The sequence below is a fragment of the Sceloporus occidentalis genome, unplaced genomic scaffold (genome assembly GCF_023333645.1).
Source record: "Sceloporus occidentalis isolate IW3139 unplaced genomic scaffold, rSceOcc1.0.p SCAF_4, whole genome shotgun sequence".
Classification (NCBI taxonomy): Eukaryota; Metazoa; Chordata; class Lepidosauria; order Squamata; family Phrynosomatidae; genus Sceloporus; species Sceloporus occidentalis.
This window is the reverse complement of record NW_028316984.1, coordinates 200,260,679-200,279,148: the sequence shown is the minus strand read 5'-3', so window position 1 is coordinate 200,279,148 and position 18,470 is coordinate 200,260,679. Positions and strand designations below refer to the sequence as shown.

The 18,470-nt window shown below is 41.8% G+C and overlaps 1 long non-coding RNA gene across 1 annotated transcript; it reads right to left on the bottom strand.

The window, feature by feature from the left end:
- On the bottom strand, positions 1-17,302 carry LOC149315293 (uncharacterized). The gene is made up of 5 exons (XR_016281165.1): positions 17,026-17,302; positions 10,614-10,709; positions 7,660-7,820; positions 6,066-6,169; positions 1-161 (listed from the first exon to the last, which is right to left on the bottom strand). It is a non-coding gene; the product is annotated as an uncharacterized LOC149315293 (long non-coding RNA).
- Positions 17,303-18,470: the final 1,168 nt, after the last annotated feature.

Below are 18,470 nucleotides of genomic sequence, written 5' to 3'. Positions count from 1 at the left end.
CGTTGTTGTTATACTTGTGGATTTCCTGGAGGCACCTGCTTTGCAGAAATGTTGGGCAAGAGGTGAACATTCCCAATGTCTGTTCCAGCAGGACTCTTCTTCCATCCTTTGCGTTCTATTACTGTATTTTGATCCTGGCTTTCCATTAAAAACATGAACCGCTGCAACAGTGCTCAAAGCAATTAGTGAACATAATTACGAATAAAACCATTAAAAACATCACACAGAGAGACCAAAAATAATGAAACCATTAAAAACATCACAGACACACACACCAAATATTCCATGGACTGGTTGAAAACAAACTGTTCTCTCTGGCCCAGGTCAAAAAGTGTGACGCTCAGAAATGGAAAACAAAGGACCACAGGAGGATGGGTGGCAGAGAGGAGCCAAGAAATGGCGTTTGGATATGGCAAAGATTGTCATATCAGCTTCAGTTAAATTGCACCCACCACATGCACCATGTGTGGGCTTGTGTTCAGGATGTTCCCAAGCTGGGTGTTGGGTCACACAAATGGGCTGTGAGAGGATGGCTTGGGCCCTACAATGAGAAAGAAATGATATGTTTATTTCATGGTGTTTGTATTAAATTAAATGTTATATTGTTTTGTTGTTTAACCCTTCGGTCAGTTTTAACCTGTATGGTTTTCATTCTTTGTTAGATTTAATACCTTTTTAAGGGGGGGAGAGTACCAGGGATTTGATATGTTGTATATTTTTAACTTGTTAGCCGCCCCGATTGTTCTCAGAGGGGCGGGATACAAATAAAATTTATTATTATTATTATTATTATTATTATTATTATAACAACAAATACTCAGGCACTGAAGAAATAATGCAGTTTGACACTACTGGATGGTGATCAGAGCCTGGAAAAGTTACCTTTTGGACTAACACAACTTCCAGTATCCCAACTAGTGATCATACTGGCTAGGGAATTCTGGGATTTGGAGTCCAAAAGGTAACCTTCCTAAATCCTGACGGTGACAAAAGGACATGCCTGGAGGAAGATGCCACCCTGGTCCACCCTAAAATGTTGGAAACTGTTCTTTCTAAAGCCCAGGCATGAAAGTATATCTTTAAAGGATGTGTAAGAATTCTCTAGTTCAGCTGCCTTTTGACAGGGAATGATCTGTGTTGACCTTACTGAATGTTGAAGAGAACTGTTACAATGGATTTGGGGCCTGCTGTTGGTCTTCATCCTTGTACAGGCATTTATTTTATTTTATTTTTAATGAAAAAAGAGACATGCAATTACTCTAAGCATCAGCAGAGTAAGGACAGATGGGGCTTAAAGTCTAAAAATAGAAAATGTTCCATCAAGATATGTCAAAAACCATGCCGCCCTGGACCATGTTTTTGACAGCACAGTGACTCAGTTAAGGACTGACCATTCGGTCCTTGCTTCTGACTCACTGGCCTTGGGAGGGTGGTGTCGAGGGTGCGGTGCAGAAACTGACTCCAGTGTTGTGTTGTTTTGCTGCTCCTGTTACCAGACTCCCTACAGCCCCATATTAAATTTCCCAAGCCAGATTCCAAACCTCTTAACAATTACGGTGCACCTCACTTCTCTTCAGTAGGCCCACAGGCCACCCTCTTCCTTGAAAATGTCAGAACTTGCCTCCTGGGGTCAGCTTTATGCTGAGTCCAGGGCTGCATGGCCTTTTCAGCATCAAAGGATCGATGCATCTAGTGTTGTGTTATCCCAAGGTGCCAAGGTTATCCCTCTGCACCCTTCCTCTCTTCAGATATCAAAAGTGATGTTTTAGGCAGGTAGCTGAGAGGGAAAAACTGGCCATGCCATGTAAGGACTTCCATGACCGTATCTGAAGATCTAAAAGCCTCAGCATGGGGGAAGCCAGGGCACTTGATGGATCCATCAAGATCAGAATCTGCACAATCCCTCCACTGATAGGAGTGAGGGCAGGTGATAAACCTGGTGTTTACAAGTGAATAGAAGTCCAAGATTACCTCCCTCAGGAAGTGAGACTCCTTTGTCCAGGGATATTAACGGTGATTGTCCTGCCATTTACAGACTTCCAGTTCTGTTCTCTTCCCTCCTGAAAATTTCACCTTAATCCCAAAAACTGCCCCAGAATATGTTTTGCCCTATCAGTATACCTACTCAGGCACTACCAACTGGGTCTTGACTTTGTTGGAAGATTTTTACATTCTCTTTCCCCCTCCTTAGATAGATAGGGATTTCCTGCACGCAAACTCTCCCCACTCTCTCATTCAAACTAACCATGTGATTTAGGTCACTCCAACCCTGTTGGGTTCTTCCTCTTCTCTCAGCTTTCATTTCAAAGATGGTGAGATAAATATTTCACTAGCGAGATTAGGATATAGTTTTTACGTATATATAGATTAAAGCCATTAGTAAACTTTTGCTTTAAACTACAAGCTACATGTTTGTTGTTTTGAGACTTAGGGAAGCATACCATATATACTCAACTATAAATTGACCTCATGTTTAAGTCGAGGGCAGGTTTGGGGGCCAAAATCAAAGATTTTGATATGACCCGTGGTTAAATTGAGGGTACAAATCAGGGGCATGTAACAAAGGAAGTAAAGGATGAAATAAAGAAAAACAATGTCAAAGAACTTACAAAACCTCAGCAGTTATAACTGTTTGTGGTCACACTAAAGGCTGGATGGATGAGAGAGAGTAGAGGGTGGTGAGTGCTTCCAGGACAGATGATATTTTTGCCTTTCACCAGGGGATGGTTCCTTTTCCATAAGAGTTAAAGTACAGTACTTATGGTATCACCCTCTGTAATCTGGAAAATCACTATCTGCTACCACCTTTTATATCACTAGTTCTTGTACATGTGTGTGAGTGTGTGTTTTTGTGTGAAAGTTGATTTCCCTTTTGTTGTTATAAATAAAACAACATTTGGACCTTGCATTCTGCAATTATGTTTCTCAGAACGGCTATACACAGGCTTGAGCCCTGCTTTTAGTTGCCCAAGCTCTCTCAGCAGTTTTTCTTGAGCTAATAAAATTTCCCCTATTAAATACTGGTTCTGGGTGCCCTGTGGGGCCATGGCATTTTGGGTAACGGTTGGCAGTGAGCCAGAGAGGGTGGCACATGTGAAATGGAGTGGTGTTGAGGATCCCTTGCTCCTCTACCCAGTGACCCTGCTGTGGTTATGGGTCATAAATCCTTTTCCCCCCTTCCAGAAACCTCAGTTAGCAGCTGGAAAGAAATTCTGCAATGAGAAGGCAACAGGTCTGTAGGGGAAAGAAGGCGTTAGGGAGGCACATGGGGCTTGGATCCCCCCATTTGGCTGGCCCAATGTTCTTCACAGGAATTATGGCAGAGCTCAGGGGATTCTGAGTGCTGTCATCCAAAAATATAACTGTCTCAAGCTCTAGACTACATGGACATAAGAAGCTACATTCTGTTGAGTCAAAATGATAGCTAGTCTTGCCCAGTATGCTAAAGCAAGCAAGCAAACAAATACAAGATAATTTACAACTGGTAAGCAAAGGATTTCTAGTATGTTCTGGAAGTAACACATATTCTAGGAAGCCAAGATGGTTAAACTGAGACTATCATACTTTGGCCACATCATGGGAAGGCATGACTCATTGGAAAAGACAATAATGGTAGGAAAGGTGGAGGGAAGTAGAAAGGGAGGAAGACCACACGCCAGATGGTTGGACTCTATTAAGGGGGTTGCGGGTATGAATGTACAAGAGCTAAGCAGAGCAGTGGAGGGCAGGGAGTCTTGGAGATGTCTCCTCCACAGGGTCTCCATGAGCCAGGATTGACTCAAAGGTGGTTAACAACAACAATTGTAAGTTGAATCCTGAAACATGAGAGAAGACATGTGGACCTTGCTTGCTATAGAGTACTCACATGAGTATATGATTTCTGGTATGCTCTGAAAATAGGAGATAGTCTAGTGTGTAAGAGGACCCAATCTATGCCACTCTGGACCTCTCCAGAAGAATGCACTCCATAGCCTAAGCTGCCTTTATGGGGACCAGAGGTGATGCTGCATTGCTCCCAGTTGCTTGGAAGAACGTGCTATCAACCTCAAACTGGATTATTTAGCAAAATCAATCTTGGATGAAAGGGGTTTTCCAGCCAAAATCGTGTAAGTGATGAGGTTGGGGAAGATCCCCAATTCTCATTCCAGTTGTTCTTCATGAAGGAAGAAGGAAATGAAGCGACGCAGAAGTGCAGAGTCTTAACTCTCTCCTAGAAATCCAGACCACTCAGTCCATTCCTGTTTGGATTGGCTGTTTTATACGCAAGGCTACCCCATTTGGCTGCCCTGGGTGGTGATGGACTAGCCAGGAGTGGGGTCAGATGAAGCAGCCAGAATTGATGGGAAAGTCAGAGGCATAAACATTCTCACTCCCCCTCAACTCAGAAATGTACATCTTCATCAACCCAATGTCAGAGGCTAGTCGGGTGTTTGCTTTTGGTCCCTCTCAGCAGAAGATGGAGGCTGTCCAGAAAAGTGTGGTTTAATGAGAACAAAGAAGATGAACAGATCCTTTACTAATAGAAGTGTCAGTGGGGCAGAGGGCAAAATTTCTCCTGTCTTGCAAATAAGAATATATTTATTTATTTGCAAGAGAACAGTTCCCTCAAATTATACCGGTTGCCTCTGTATGCAGAGAATTGAAAACTGGTTCTCTCGATAATGTTGTCTGCATGCAGAGGCCTCTGTATGCAGCAAACTGAAACTGCTAGTGGTGCAGTTTCAATGACCAGAGCATTTTATGAGGGGCTGCAAAAGTCCTGCATGCAAACTCACTCCTTTTTTAAAAAAGAAACTTTGGAGGTGGGTGGGAAATGCCACCAAACTCTCTCCAGAGGGAATTAGTTGTGCCACTTCCTTGGACTTTATGGGACAGGGAATGTCAACTTCTGAGTCACTTTGCTGTTGGGAAAATAGCCCCTCTTGGGATTAAAATGGGCAAAGAGGGCCAAAAAACCATGGTGAAATTAACCCCTCACCCCCAAAAAAAGTCTCAAGAGAGCATTTGTGGGCAATTTTTGTCCAGAGGTTTAAACTCTGGTTTAAGGGCAGCAAAGAAGATTACAGTAATAGATCATTTGCTAATAGAAGCGTCAGTCAGGGAGAGGGCAGACTTTCTCCCGCCTTGCAAATAAGAAAAATACATTTTATAAAATTACTAGAGGGCAGTTTGTTCAAATGTTATTGGTCTCCTTTGTACAGAACAAATACAAAACTGAATTTCCTGATAATGTTGTCCAAAGGATGATAATGGCGCAATTTCAATGACCAGAGCATTTTATGAAGGGATGGAGAAAGTGTTGCATGCATAGAGGTGCAACATTCAGCCCACTCTGTCTTTAAAAAATGGTTTTGAGGAGGAATGCCAGCAATTTCTCTCTAGAGATGGTGGGAAGTAGTTTTGCCACTTTCTTGGCCTTTTGGGGACAGGAAATATCAAGGACCTGGTGTTCCTCACCATTTCCAGCCATATACTTATTTTATAACATCTTAAAGGGACGTTTTACCCAACAATTTCCACCGCAAAATTAACAGGGAAATAACCTGCCTGGTAGAGGCAGCAACCTGAGGTTTATTTCCATATCAAACTTCTCTGCATCTGTTTTCTGGTCTTATCTAGAATGCTTCCAGGAGAAGGCATTTAGCAAAGCCTGGAGAATTGATTTCTTGGATGACATCTCCTAGAGTCCCCCAGCCAGCATGGCCAGTCTGGATTGTAGTATAAAAAAGTAATGTCCACAAGTGCAGGATGGCAATGGCAATCCCCCTCACAAGAAACCTGCCAAGAAAGCTCCCATGATAGGTCCACCTTAGGGTCGCCATAAGTTGGATACAACAACAACAAAAGTATGCTAACAGAGAGGATTATAGGGATGATGTCTATAGCAAAGGGCTGTAATAATACTTCAAGTTGCATTAAGTCCTCTTACACAACATTTTTCCAAAGTTCAAAATCTAAATGATGGAACGGTGGACTGACAATACAAGTATTATTATTCATGTAATCTAAGAATGGAAAGCATTACTCTGTGAATGATTCAAGCAGCATAGAATTCTTCAACTTACTCATTCTGTCTGATAGTTTTTCCATTAATAAAGTATCCCATATTCTACGCCACCAGTTCTCTCTGAGTCATTCTCCTGTCTTCCAATTCTCTACCATTTCCAGTCTAATGATAGAAAGAAAAAAACTTATTAGGCTCTTATGCGTCACTTCCGTATTTTCAGTAACAAATGTAGACAATAAGGAAAGCCCAAGAAGAAGAGCAATAGTTTGATGTATGATTTCTAAAATTATAGAATTTGACCAGAATAAATTGACCTTGGTGCAATAAAACCACATGTGCAAATATGTACCTCTACTCATACAACCTCTCCAGCATCTTGCAGAGAAGTTTTTTAAAATGCTCTCAATCTGTATTGGGGTGAGGTACCATCTAAGAATTAACTTTAAGGAGCATTCCTTAAGAAGTGCAGATTTTGATTTAAATGGGGGAGTACTCCATTTTTTTTTGCCAGACAGAGTCTGTTATATTTAAGTTCTGTTCCCAGCCTTTTTTGATGAGTTAGACCAGTGATTCCCAAACTTTGGTCCTCCAGGCGTTTCGGACTTCAACTTCCAGAAGCCCCAGCCAGCTTAGCCAACAGTCAGGAATTCTGGGAGCTGAAGTCCAAAACATCTAGAGGACCAAAATTTGGGAACCACTGAACCATTCTCATAGATGTCTTCAATTAGCCATTAGTAAATTTTCCCTGAGATACTCTTGGGAAACTGGTTCATTGTTGAACAAAAACGTTCAAAAATGGTTAGGGACTATGAGTTTCACTGTTTTCTAACCAAAGTTCAGCATCACAGGCCAACATTTTGCATCAGATGTTGTTTCTGTTTTAGTTCAGTTGTTCTGGAGGGATCTCAGTGCAGGCAGAGGACACTTCCCTTCTGTGGGGACCCAGGGCAAAAGGCAATAAAAGACATGGAACAAAATTTCAATCCCATCAGGAACAGAAAAGTGACTTGGGCCTCATTCCCTCTACATTTTTAACCAGATTGCAAATTGGTTTAAACTGATTCAAATGACCATGGTCCGCACTTGACCCAAATCACTGAAGTGATTCAAAGAGGGGGCCTATGTGCTAAACACATTTTACCCATGTCTTTTTTGATAAATTGATTCTGTGCAAGTGTAAACCAGATGCGGATTGGAATCAATTTAAATTTGACCTTTCACCGGATGGAATGAGTCCATTTTGAATTGATTCATTCATCAATGTGAACCACAAATGGGTTATTTTATTTTATTTTGCAGCAAGAAAATGCAATCAGGGCAAATGTAGCGTGAACCACACTCCGCTGCTGAACCGATCCATCGATTTGGATTGCAAAGTGATTTATTTGTAAGTGGGGATGCGGCCTTGGAGATCTCTCATTCATAGGGTCACAGAAATCCATTTGACCAATAAGAAAGGAATCCATGTCGCCCTCCAGATGTTGTTGGATCACAGCCGCTGGCCTTCCTCATCACTGATTAGGCTGGCTACAGCTGATGGGAGTTGTAGTCCAGACACAGAGTGTTTGAAACAATGTCTTTGCACTTCCTCACAGTTTTATGCAGCTGCTCAATGGTTACTCCTGAGTTTGGACTGTGAATTTGGCACTGACCTTTCGTTCATTTTTGGAGCCGCTCAACCATCCAAAGCTGGACAGTGCCTCTGAATCTCCCATCGCTGGAAGCCATAGCAGGAGGGGTCCCTTGCATCCGTGTCCTGCTGCTCTTGGCTGCACCCAGAGGCACCTGGAGGTCCGCTGTGGGAAACAGGAAGCTGGAATAAACAGAGAAACAGGGATGTTTTTATTATCTTTTTTACTGTTTTAATGTATCTTAAACTGCTTTAATTTAGTATTTTTATTAGAATTGTTTATGCAAGGGATTTTAAACTTTTGTATCAAGTAGGTTTTAGCTATACAAGTTGAGTATCCCGCGTCCTGAATTCCAACATACTCCAAAATCTAAAACTTTTTTCAAGAGTGGCTGAGATGGCAACCATAGCTTTCTGATCATAGATTCCTAGAGTTGGAAGAGAGCCCAAGCACCATCCAGTCCAACCCCATTCTGCCATGCAGGAACTCACAATCAAAGCGTCCCTGACAGATGGCCATCTAGCCTCTGTTTAAAGACCTCCAAGGAAGGAGACTCCACTACACTCCGAGGAAGGAGTTTGTTCCACTGTCGAACAGCCCTTACTGTCAGGAAGTTCCTCCTAATGTTTAAATAGAATCTGTTTTCCTGGAGCTTGCATCCATTGTTTCGGGTCCTATTCTCTGGAGCAGCAGAAAACAAGCTTGCTCCCTCCTCAATATGACATCCCTTCAAATATTTAAATAGGTCCAGTGTACACAAATAAAGTTCAGTGATAGTTTGGTGCACACAAACTTTGCTTCATGCACAAAGTTATTGATAATGTTATGTATAAAACTATCTTCACACTGTGTTTATAAGGTGTATACAAAACATAAATGAATTTCATGTTTAGACTTGGGTCTGATCTCCAAGTTATCTCATTATGTATATGCAAATATTCCAAAATCCAAAAAAATTCAAAATCCAAAACCCTTCCAGTCCCAAGCATTTCAGAGTCTCAACCTGTACTTTGCTGTTGTAAGCCACCTTGAGTCCTATACCAGGAGAAGGACAGACTATGAATTAAATAAATAAATAGGTTCTTTTTTTGGTTTGGGTTGTCGCAAGACAGGATGCGGAGATAGCTGACAGCTTGATGTTGTGACTTTGAGCACAGCTTCTTCCACAAACATTAGCAGGTGATACTCCTTATCTTCATGCCTTAAACATCTATCAAACTATAGTTTTTTGTGGGGCTATGTGGCCGTGTTCTACAAGAGTTTATTCCTGACCTTTTGCCAGCATCTGTGGCGGGCATCTTCAGAGAAGGCTGATCTGGAAGAGGGTGGAGACACACACACACACACACACACACACACACACGGTCCCAGGGTCAAACAGTGTGTGTGTGTGTGTGTGTGTGTGTGTGTGTGTGTGTGTGTGTGTATACACACACACCCACTGTCTTCCAGCTCAGCATTCGCTGAAGAACCATGGATGCCGGTCATCAAAGCCTTTGACTTCACGTCTATCAAACTGATCAAAAGCATGGATGGGTCTTCTGGCACTTTAAAGGAAAATACTTGTATTTGGCATATGCTTGACTGCAGCCTCATAAAAGTGGTTGGCAGGTAAAATTGGCTAGCTTTAACAGAAACCCACTGGCTAATGTTTTATAAGTCACATACTCTCAACCGCAGAGGAAGGCACTTGCAAACCCCCTCAGAAGAAATCTTGCCAAGAAAACCACATGATAGGGTGGCCGTAAGTCAGAAAATGATTGAAGGCACACAAGAGCACAAGGTGCCCAGATTTTTCGCTCTGGCTGTGCTGACATGGCTAACCACAACCCAGCATGATGGCCATCATTAGGATGAAACTGAGCACAGATCAGAAAAGGATTTGAGAAAAGAACAGAGAACTGAGAAAGCTATTCTCCTTTTCTGCAAAGACCATGGAACAGAACAGAAGCATTCTGTGAATACCATGGACTCTGAAAAAGACAAACAGATGGGTCATAAAGCAAATCAAGCCTGAATTCTTTCCTAAATGCCAAGATGACTAAATTGAGACTGTTGTATTTTGGCCACATCACAAGGGGATATGACTCATTAGAATAGTGTAGACTGAGAGGCACACAGATATTGTGAAATAATGCCCTCAACATATGAAGCTTATGTTGAACCCTGGTGTTCAGATCCAGCAGACCGCAGAAGGCCGGACGCAGGGAACAAACACTGGGAAGGAGACTTCTGTCTGCATACCTTGATTCAGGACAACCTTGAGGCGCAATGTGACTGGGTAATGTCAGAAACAGAACGCTGGCCAAGATATCCCCCTTGTCTGTGTTACGTTCTTAACACAGAACATCAATTAATTGATTTGTTATTAATCCGATTCATCTCATTAATCCACCTTGCTTTAAAAGGATTGCTTTTTTGTGCTGATGCTGCATTTACTGACAGCTGTGCACAAATGGGGGTTTTGCATTCACCTCCTCCATTGAATTTCAGGTGACAAGCACATTACTTGGAGTGCCAAGACCGCCACCTAGAGCTGGATTTATTATAAGCAGAGGTACATTATATTATATTAATTATGATTGTATTATTATTATATACTAGTATATTATATTATAATTAATATAATATAATAATATATATTACTGTATATACTCGACTATAAGTCGACCTCATTTATAAGTCAAGGATAGGTTTGGGGGCCAAAATTATGGATTTTGATATGACCCATGGATAAGTTGAGGGTAAAATTTAGGGGCATGTGACAAAGGATCTAAAGGATGAAGCAAGGAAAACAATGCTAAACAACTACAAAATTTCAGCAGTCACAACTGTTTGTGCTCATCCTAAAGGGTTGGATGGATGAGAGAATAAGTGGGGGGGGGGGGGGGGTTAATGTTTCCAGGACAGATTATGCTCTTGCTTTTCCCCAGGGCATGGTTCCTTTTCAAATAAGAGTTAAAGTACATACTTACATTGACTCATGAATAAGTCAGTTCAGGTTTTGGGGGTCAATTTTTTGACTAAAATTTCTAGACTTATACTTGTAAGTGCTGCAGCTCCATATGAACCTTGAGAAGAGATAGGAAAGAAATAATGCTGTTGTTATTGTTGTTTATTGTCAATGTTATTGTTGTTGTTGTTATTACTATGGAATCCTGGGATTTGTAGTTTTACAGTGTCTTTATCCTTCTCTGCCAAAGAGTGCTGATGCCTCACCAAATTACAAATCCAACAATTCTGTAGGATGGAACCAAGCAGCTCTCACTGCATCATTTCTACCACAATCTCTCAGAAGGATAATATTTCCAGAGGCCAAATGTATAGAAAAACAAAAGCAAAACTTGTGAAGGCGTAGGCTTTCACGGCTGGCATCCATAGTTTTTGTGTGTTTTTTTGGGCTATTAAGCCATGTTCTGGAAGAATTTATTCCTGATGTTTCTCTGAAGGTGACAGCCAGAGCTGTTGGTGAAATGTCAGGCATAAACCCTTCTAGAAGACAGCCTCATATTCTGAAAAACCTATGAAAAACTATACAAAAAGCAGAATTTATTTACAGAAATAAAACATAACACAGAAGTCAATTTTAAATCATGGTTTTTTAACTGGTATATGTTAAAGGCTATATTACATTAGTGTGTTTTAATGATTTTTGGGGCCGAAACAGACAGCCCAAATGCGCCATGCTGGCGCCCATTTTAGGGTTAGGGATCATGCGGCAACCACACAGTCCCTAACCCTAGCACGACGCAGTGGCGCTATAATGGCGGCGTCCCATCCATACGGGTGCTGCCATTGTGATTTAAGCAACGCATGGCATCCACATGTTGCCACACATTGCTTATGTAATGAGTGTGCCATTGGCACTAAGAGAACCCAGTTTTTCCGGGTTCTTTTTCCTCCGGAGGGAAGCTGCGCAGTTTGGTGGCTACGGCTTCCCTCCGGAGGGAATTAGGCCGCCGGCAGGCCGCCCTTTTTGGGCAGTCTGTCCCGCACCATAGTATTGTATCATAACTATTGATTTTATGTTTTTTTTAAATATTATGTTTTGTGTTTTAACACATTGTACCCTGCCTCAAGTCTTGGAGAGAGGCAGGGAAGAAATGAATTTACTATTATTATTATTATTCTTTAGAAGGGAATGCCATAATCACAAAAAGTCAACATGGATTTCTGAGAAACAAGTCATGCCAGACAAATCTTTCAAATTTTGTAAATAATAATAATAATAAATATAATTTATTTATATTCCGCCTTTTCTCAGAGGAATCAAGGCGGATTTACAGAAAAAACAATAATAAAGACAAATAACAATAAAATCACATTTCAAAATCACAATATACATGATGTAGGGAGAATCCTGTCCCTAGCCTAATACCCATCGCTGCTGGCAGGTGATGTTATGAGGAATAGTGAGAGAGGGCTCCACTAAATACAGGAGTCTATATCGTAACAATGATATGCCACAGCCTCCCTTCACTACTGCCATGTCACTGGCGCCTCTCTCACAGGCAAGCCTCCTATCAAACAGCTGGGCTGGAATGATGTTGTGATGAAGGGAAGGTTGTAGATAGAGCACGTCTGGATTTCAGTAAGGCCTTTGACAAGGTCCCTCATGATATTCTTGCAAACAAGCTACTAAAATGTGGGATAGACAATACAACTGGACCAGCCAAACTTAAAGGGTACTCAGCAATGGCTCCTCTTCATCCTGGAAAGAAGTGACCAATGGGGTCCCACAAGGTTCTGTCCTGGGCCCAGGGCTATTCAACATCTTTATCAGTGACTTGGATGAAGGAATAGAGAGCATACTTATCAAATTTGTAGATGACACCAAATTAGGAGGAATAGCCAAAGCTAACAAAATGAATTTCAACACAGAGAAATGTAAAGTACTGCACTTAGGGCAAAAAATGAAAGTCTGGGGGTCACCTGGCTTAACAAGACTACATGTGGAAGGGATCTAGGAGTCCTAGTAGACCACAAGTGATGCTGCAGCTAAAAAGGCCAATGCAATTCTAGGCTGCATCAATAGAAGTATAGTCTAGGAAAGTAATATTCTGCTTTGGTCAGGCCTAACCTGGAATCCTATATCCAGTTCTAGGCACCATAATTCAAAAAGGATGTTGACAAACTGGATCATGCCCAGCAGAGGACGACCAAAATGGTGAAGGGTCTGGAAACCATGCCCTATGAGGAGACATTTAGGGAGCTGGGTATGTTTAGCCTGGAGAAGAGAAGGGGAAGAAATAGTCCTGTTTAAGTATTTGAAGGGATGTCCTATTGAGGATGGGACAAGCTTATTTTCTGCTGCTCCAGAGAGTAAGACAAGGAGCAATGGATGGAAGCTACAGGAAAAGAGATTCCACCTCAACATTAGGAGGAACTTCCTAACAGTAAGAGCTGTTTGATGGTGGAAGACACTCACTCAGAGAGTGGTAGAGTCTCCTTCCTTGGAGGGCTTTAAGCAGAGGCAGGATGGCCATCTGTCAATGGGGGTCCTTTGATTCGTATTCCTGCATGTCAAAACTGGGTTGTATTGGATGCTCCTTGAGGGTCCCTTCCAGCTCTAGGATTCTATTTGTTGTTGTTGTTGTTGTTTTACATTAAAACACCACTCTCACTCCTCTCCAATTAAAATCAGACCCTTACCAATCATTCAGCTGAAACTCATTTCTCTTACTACACTTCTATTCTAAATCAAACCTCTTGCAGTCACTTCATTTTGCCACACTTCTCAAACCCCAGGATGAACTGCTCCTCAACTCTAACTCTTACCTGCCACTCAACAACTGTCCTGTGGAAATCCCCTCAAATATTCCACCAGTAAATCATTTGTATATACAAACCCATGACATTATACCTACCTTTGATCTAGGTGTCTTTCACATTACATAATTATAACACTTTGATACCACTCTAATTGCCATGGGTGTGTCCTATGAAATCCTGGGCTTTGCAGTTTGGGAAGCCATTGGAACTCTCTGGATGAGAATTCTATGTAATTTCATGAAACTACAAATCCCATAACAAAGGATGGAACATGGGCAGTCAAACTGTACATTACATTTGTCCTATGTAAAAGACTGTCTACAATGCTATTACCAGAATTCATCTCTCTTCTATGAAAATGTTTTTATTGTTGTTGCTGTGTGCCTTCAAGTCATTTATGACTTATGGCAACCCAAAGACAAACCTATTGTGGGGTTTTCTTGGCAGATTTCTTCAGAAGGGATTTGCCACTGCCATCCTCTGAGGCTGAGAGAGTGTGACTTGGCCAAGGTCACCCAGTGGGTTACCAAAGCCAAATCACAGAATATTGATGTGAGCATCCCGCTATACTTCCATCTTTTTTCCCAGTGTAATAAACTCCAGTGTTAAGAAGCCACAGAGTGATTCTTCCCTTTGTCTTTTGTTGTTTCCAAGGAGCTCATGAACGCAAGGATTATAAATGCAGCTAACACCAAATATCATTTGCTACAGTATTTCAGTGGTGGAAAGCTGCAAAATACACACACACGTGCGCATGTACACACATATATGCAGGCCTTATCAGGAGGCTGATAAAGTTTGCATTAATGTAAACCTCCTCCTCTCCAGAATCTTCTGGCATTTCCTGGTCCTTAACACTACAAACATCCCAGCCTGGTAAGAGCCCCAGAGTTCATTTTTTCTCCCTAAGGGAACTGTGTTTTGCAAAAACTGTAGTTGCATGTCAAATACCACCTTGGATTAGTATCTGGGCACGATTATCTGTGAACCACAGCATGCAATTTTAAAGCACACATCTTGCAATTTCCTCTTTGAAATCATATCTAACAGACTGCCTTAAAAGATTTCACAAAGGCAAGCTAATCTAAGACTTCAGTGGGACAGTTTAGAAAGATTTTGCTAACAGCTGTGCATAGGTGCCATCAGTTTTGCTATTTAATAACACTGATAAGAACTGATATCAGGCAAATATTAGAACAGTGCTGGGAGGGGCTGCAGAAAATTTCATCTCCAGCAAGAGCATTTACATTTCTCTGTACATTTTTAAGCAGTGTAGAAATGTAAGTGTAAATGCTCTTGCTAGTGCTCTTGCTGGAGATGAAAACAAATAGCATTTACATTTCCCTGTAAATTTTTAAGCCATCTAGAAATGTAAGTTTTAAGCAATACAGAAATGTTAATGTAAATGCTATTGCTAAAGCTATTGCCCGAGATGAAATTTCCTGCAGTGCCTCCCAACACTGTTCCATCTCAGCACTCCGTAAGTAATTTACAATCTGTAAACCAATTGCCGCCAACAAGCTGGGGACTAATTTTACCGATCTACAAAAGGATGGAAGGCTAAGTCAACCTTGGAGCCCTGCGGGGATCAAACTCACAACCTTGTGGCTGTAGTACTGACATTTAAACACTGCACCTTTAGGGGTCCTTTCAGCAGTCATTACATATAATTTGCTGAAGGCTTAAGACAGCTGGGCAGCACATGCATTCAAAGAACAAATTGGTTATGACCTTAAAAGCCCTACCTGGCTTGGGTCCAGACTATCTGGAAGACCATATCTCCTTCTCACGAGTTGCAGAACAGGGCTCTGTCCAGGGCCTGGGGGTTTTAAACATTTAAAAAAAAAACATGTGGACAAAGACTGCTGCTCTAGAGAATAGGACCTGGAGCAATGGATGCAAGCTCCAGGAAAAGAGATTCCACATCAACATTAGGAGGAACTCCCTGACAGTAAGGGCTGTTCGACAGGGGAACCCAATCCCTCGGAGAGCAGTGGAGTCTCCTTCTTTGGAGGTCTGCAAGCAGAGGCTGGATGGCCATCTGTCAGATATGCTTTGATTGAGAGTTCCTGCATTGCAGAATGGGGTTGGACTGGATGGCCCTTCTGGTCTCTTCCATGACTCCTGGTTCCACAGCATTAGAGCCATTGATTCTTTCATCTCTCTGACATCAGTTTTTGGGTATGAGCTACACACCCACTTTCCTAAGAAGAAGATCTCATCCCGTTCATGTGTTTATGTTCTGTTTTGGAGACTGAATTCCCAAAAGCTCAGAGACTCCATGATTTTCTTTGGTTGTGCCAGTTAGATTCATGTTCTGAAAGAAATATTCTGTGTGAAAATGTTTTGTGAGCCTTTGAGAAATCTTAATGTATATCACATGCTCCTTTTTTGGTCCTCCTCTACCCTCACATTCCATGAAGTAACCAACATTTTAAAAGTACATCTTATTCAGCAAGAGCTGTTTTGACAGTGGAAGTCACTGCCTTGGAGTGTGGTGGAGTCCCTTTCTTTGGATGTTTCTAAGCAGAGGCTGGATGGCTATCTGTTGGGAGTGCTTTGATTGTGTCTTCCTGCATGGAAGAAGGAATTTGGATTGGATGGCCCTTGGAGAACTCTATGATTTTAAATGCCTGTGGATGTATTTCACCAGCAGGACCTTGGTCATTTGGCATCCTAAGGAGGAACTACCCGATGAATGTTGTTTCTGGGGAAGTTGAGAATGCCAAAAGCAGCTTTGCAGAGCCAGGATCAAGTCAACACTGAAAGTGACTCCTTGGGTGTGCCCAGTCCCAAAATGATTTTATTTATTTACTATTCTGGTGCAGGGAGTGCTCACCACAAATGTTGGGTTGCAGTGTTGGGTTGGGAAATCTTGCTTGCAATGGAAGAGTATGACTCATGAGGACAGAGAGGAAAAACATTAAAATTACACAGGAAAGATAAACCAAACATGGGAAGTGGAGGATTCTGGGAACTGTAGCCCGCAAATGTAACTGTTCCAAGCTCTGCCAGATTCTTATATTCCCAAGTCTCAACACCAGCCTTCTCAGCTTTATGTCCTGAAGATTTAACTCTGAGATACAGAAGGAGGAAGGAAAGAGATAGCTAGGATGACTCCCTGCAGAAGTTGAGAGCAGCCACTCAGATGCTGAAGCAGAAGAAAGGGAAAATACACAGAAAGGGGAAATATTTAATTTTGAAGACAGTGCTCTCTACTTGATATTCCTCCCTTTGCCAGAGGGAAAACGAGAAGCAGCAGCCACTGGGATCCAGAAGGCCAGACCTTGCGGACGTATTGACGTCAACATTTTCAGGACAATTTTCTTCTCTCCGGTTTTTTTCTAAGACTGTGGCTAACAAAGAAATGCTAAGTTCTCATAAGTTTGCCCACAATTTTGTGTACATTTGATTGGTCCTAATAACAATATTGCCTGAGCATCCATACTGGAATCTTTTACTGAAACGACTATGATAACTTCACCAGTAAAAGGTTCTGTACAGATCCTTGTTTCCTTCTCAAACAAATGAAGCAAGTCTTCTGTATCTAGCAAATGACCTTATTGGGGAACCATCTATGGTAAAACCAAAGAAATAGAATGACGTTGTTCATACTGGTCTCGGTGACACATCTGAAGAAGGCTTATGCCGGCTCCTTCTCCAAGAATTTCTACTCTCCTCAAAGTCTCTGGATGTTCAGATAAATGCAGCCACTGAAATGTTATTTGGATCGTGGCCAATAGATGATGCAGTCATGTAGCAAAGTGGTACAAAATAAATATTCAGACGGAGCAGCATTAGTCTGTCTCCTCTGGACCTGTATTGATTTACTGTTGAAATACCAGCATGGTGAAGTGGTTTGCACATTGGACTAGACTCTGGAGTCCAGGGTTGACACCTCCACTCAACCACAAAAAGCTACTTTGGAGAAATCACACTCTCAGCCTCAGGAGGAAGTCATGGCAAACCCCTTTCTGAACAAATCTGTCCATAAAAACTCCATGATAGGGTTGCCATAAGTCAACTTTGTAGGGCAATTCAAGTGTGCTAAGGCTTCAACCTTTGTTAAAGAAACAAAAATTGTTAAATATGAAAAACACCAAAGCCAAGCCTGTTAGGGCCTAGCTTTAAATCAGCAGAGCAGCAGAACGGTGTCCTTGTCTAACTATGCTTCTCTAAGAGTCTTATCACAATTGATGAATCCTGTGCAGAAACAGGATTTTAAAACTGGAAAAACCCACAAATGAGGGATGTTTTCCAGACATGTTTGCGCCAAACAGCAATAACGCAAAAATAAAGCGAAATGAAAGACGACAAAAACAACACCTTTTTACTTTAGGGAAGTTCCTGAAAGTAAAAAGATGTCATCTTTGTCGACTTTCAGTTCGCTTTATTTTTGTATACAGTGGAACCTTATTATATGTGGGGGATCCGTTCCGGATCCCTCCGCGTATAAAAAAATCCGCCTATGCTCGAGCCCCATTGTTTCCAATGGGGCTCGTGCACGGCGGCGCGGCGGCGCAGCGGCACATGAGGCGCAACGGTGCGCGCGCCCATTCAATTGAATGGGACGCGCCGCCCCTTCCGCCCCGCGTGCACCGGCGGCTTTGAGCGCCTATGCTCAAAGCCGCCTATAAAAAGACCGCGTATGCGGAGGCTCCACTGTAATTGCTCTTTGGAAGAAACATCATCTGAAAAACATCCCGCATTTGTGGGTTGTTTTTTTCCTACTTTTAAATCCCCTTTCTGCCCAGGATTCGGCAAGTGTGATAAGGTCCTATGAACTGAGACGGACCCAAAAACAACACAAGTAATTTGCAGTTTAAACAAAAGTTTACTAATGGCTTGAATCTACATATACATGAGGGCTATATCCTAACCTAGCTAATGAATAGTTCAGGTAAAGAAGAAATCTTTATCTTTAATGTATAATCATGGGGTGGCTTTGGCTATCTGTTATATAGGGTGGGTATCATGGTTTTAGTGTGGTTTAAATGTCTGTAATTTTATATTGTTTTTAGATGAGATTTTAGCTGTTTTATTGTAGTATGTTTTTAAAT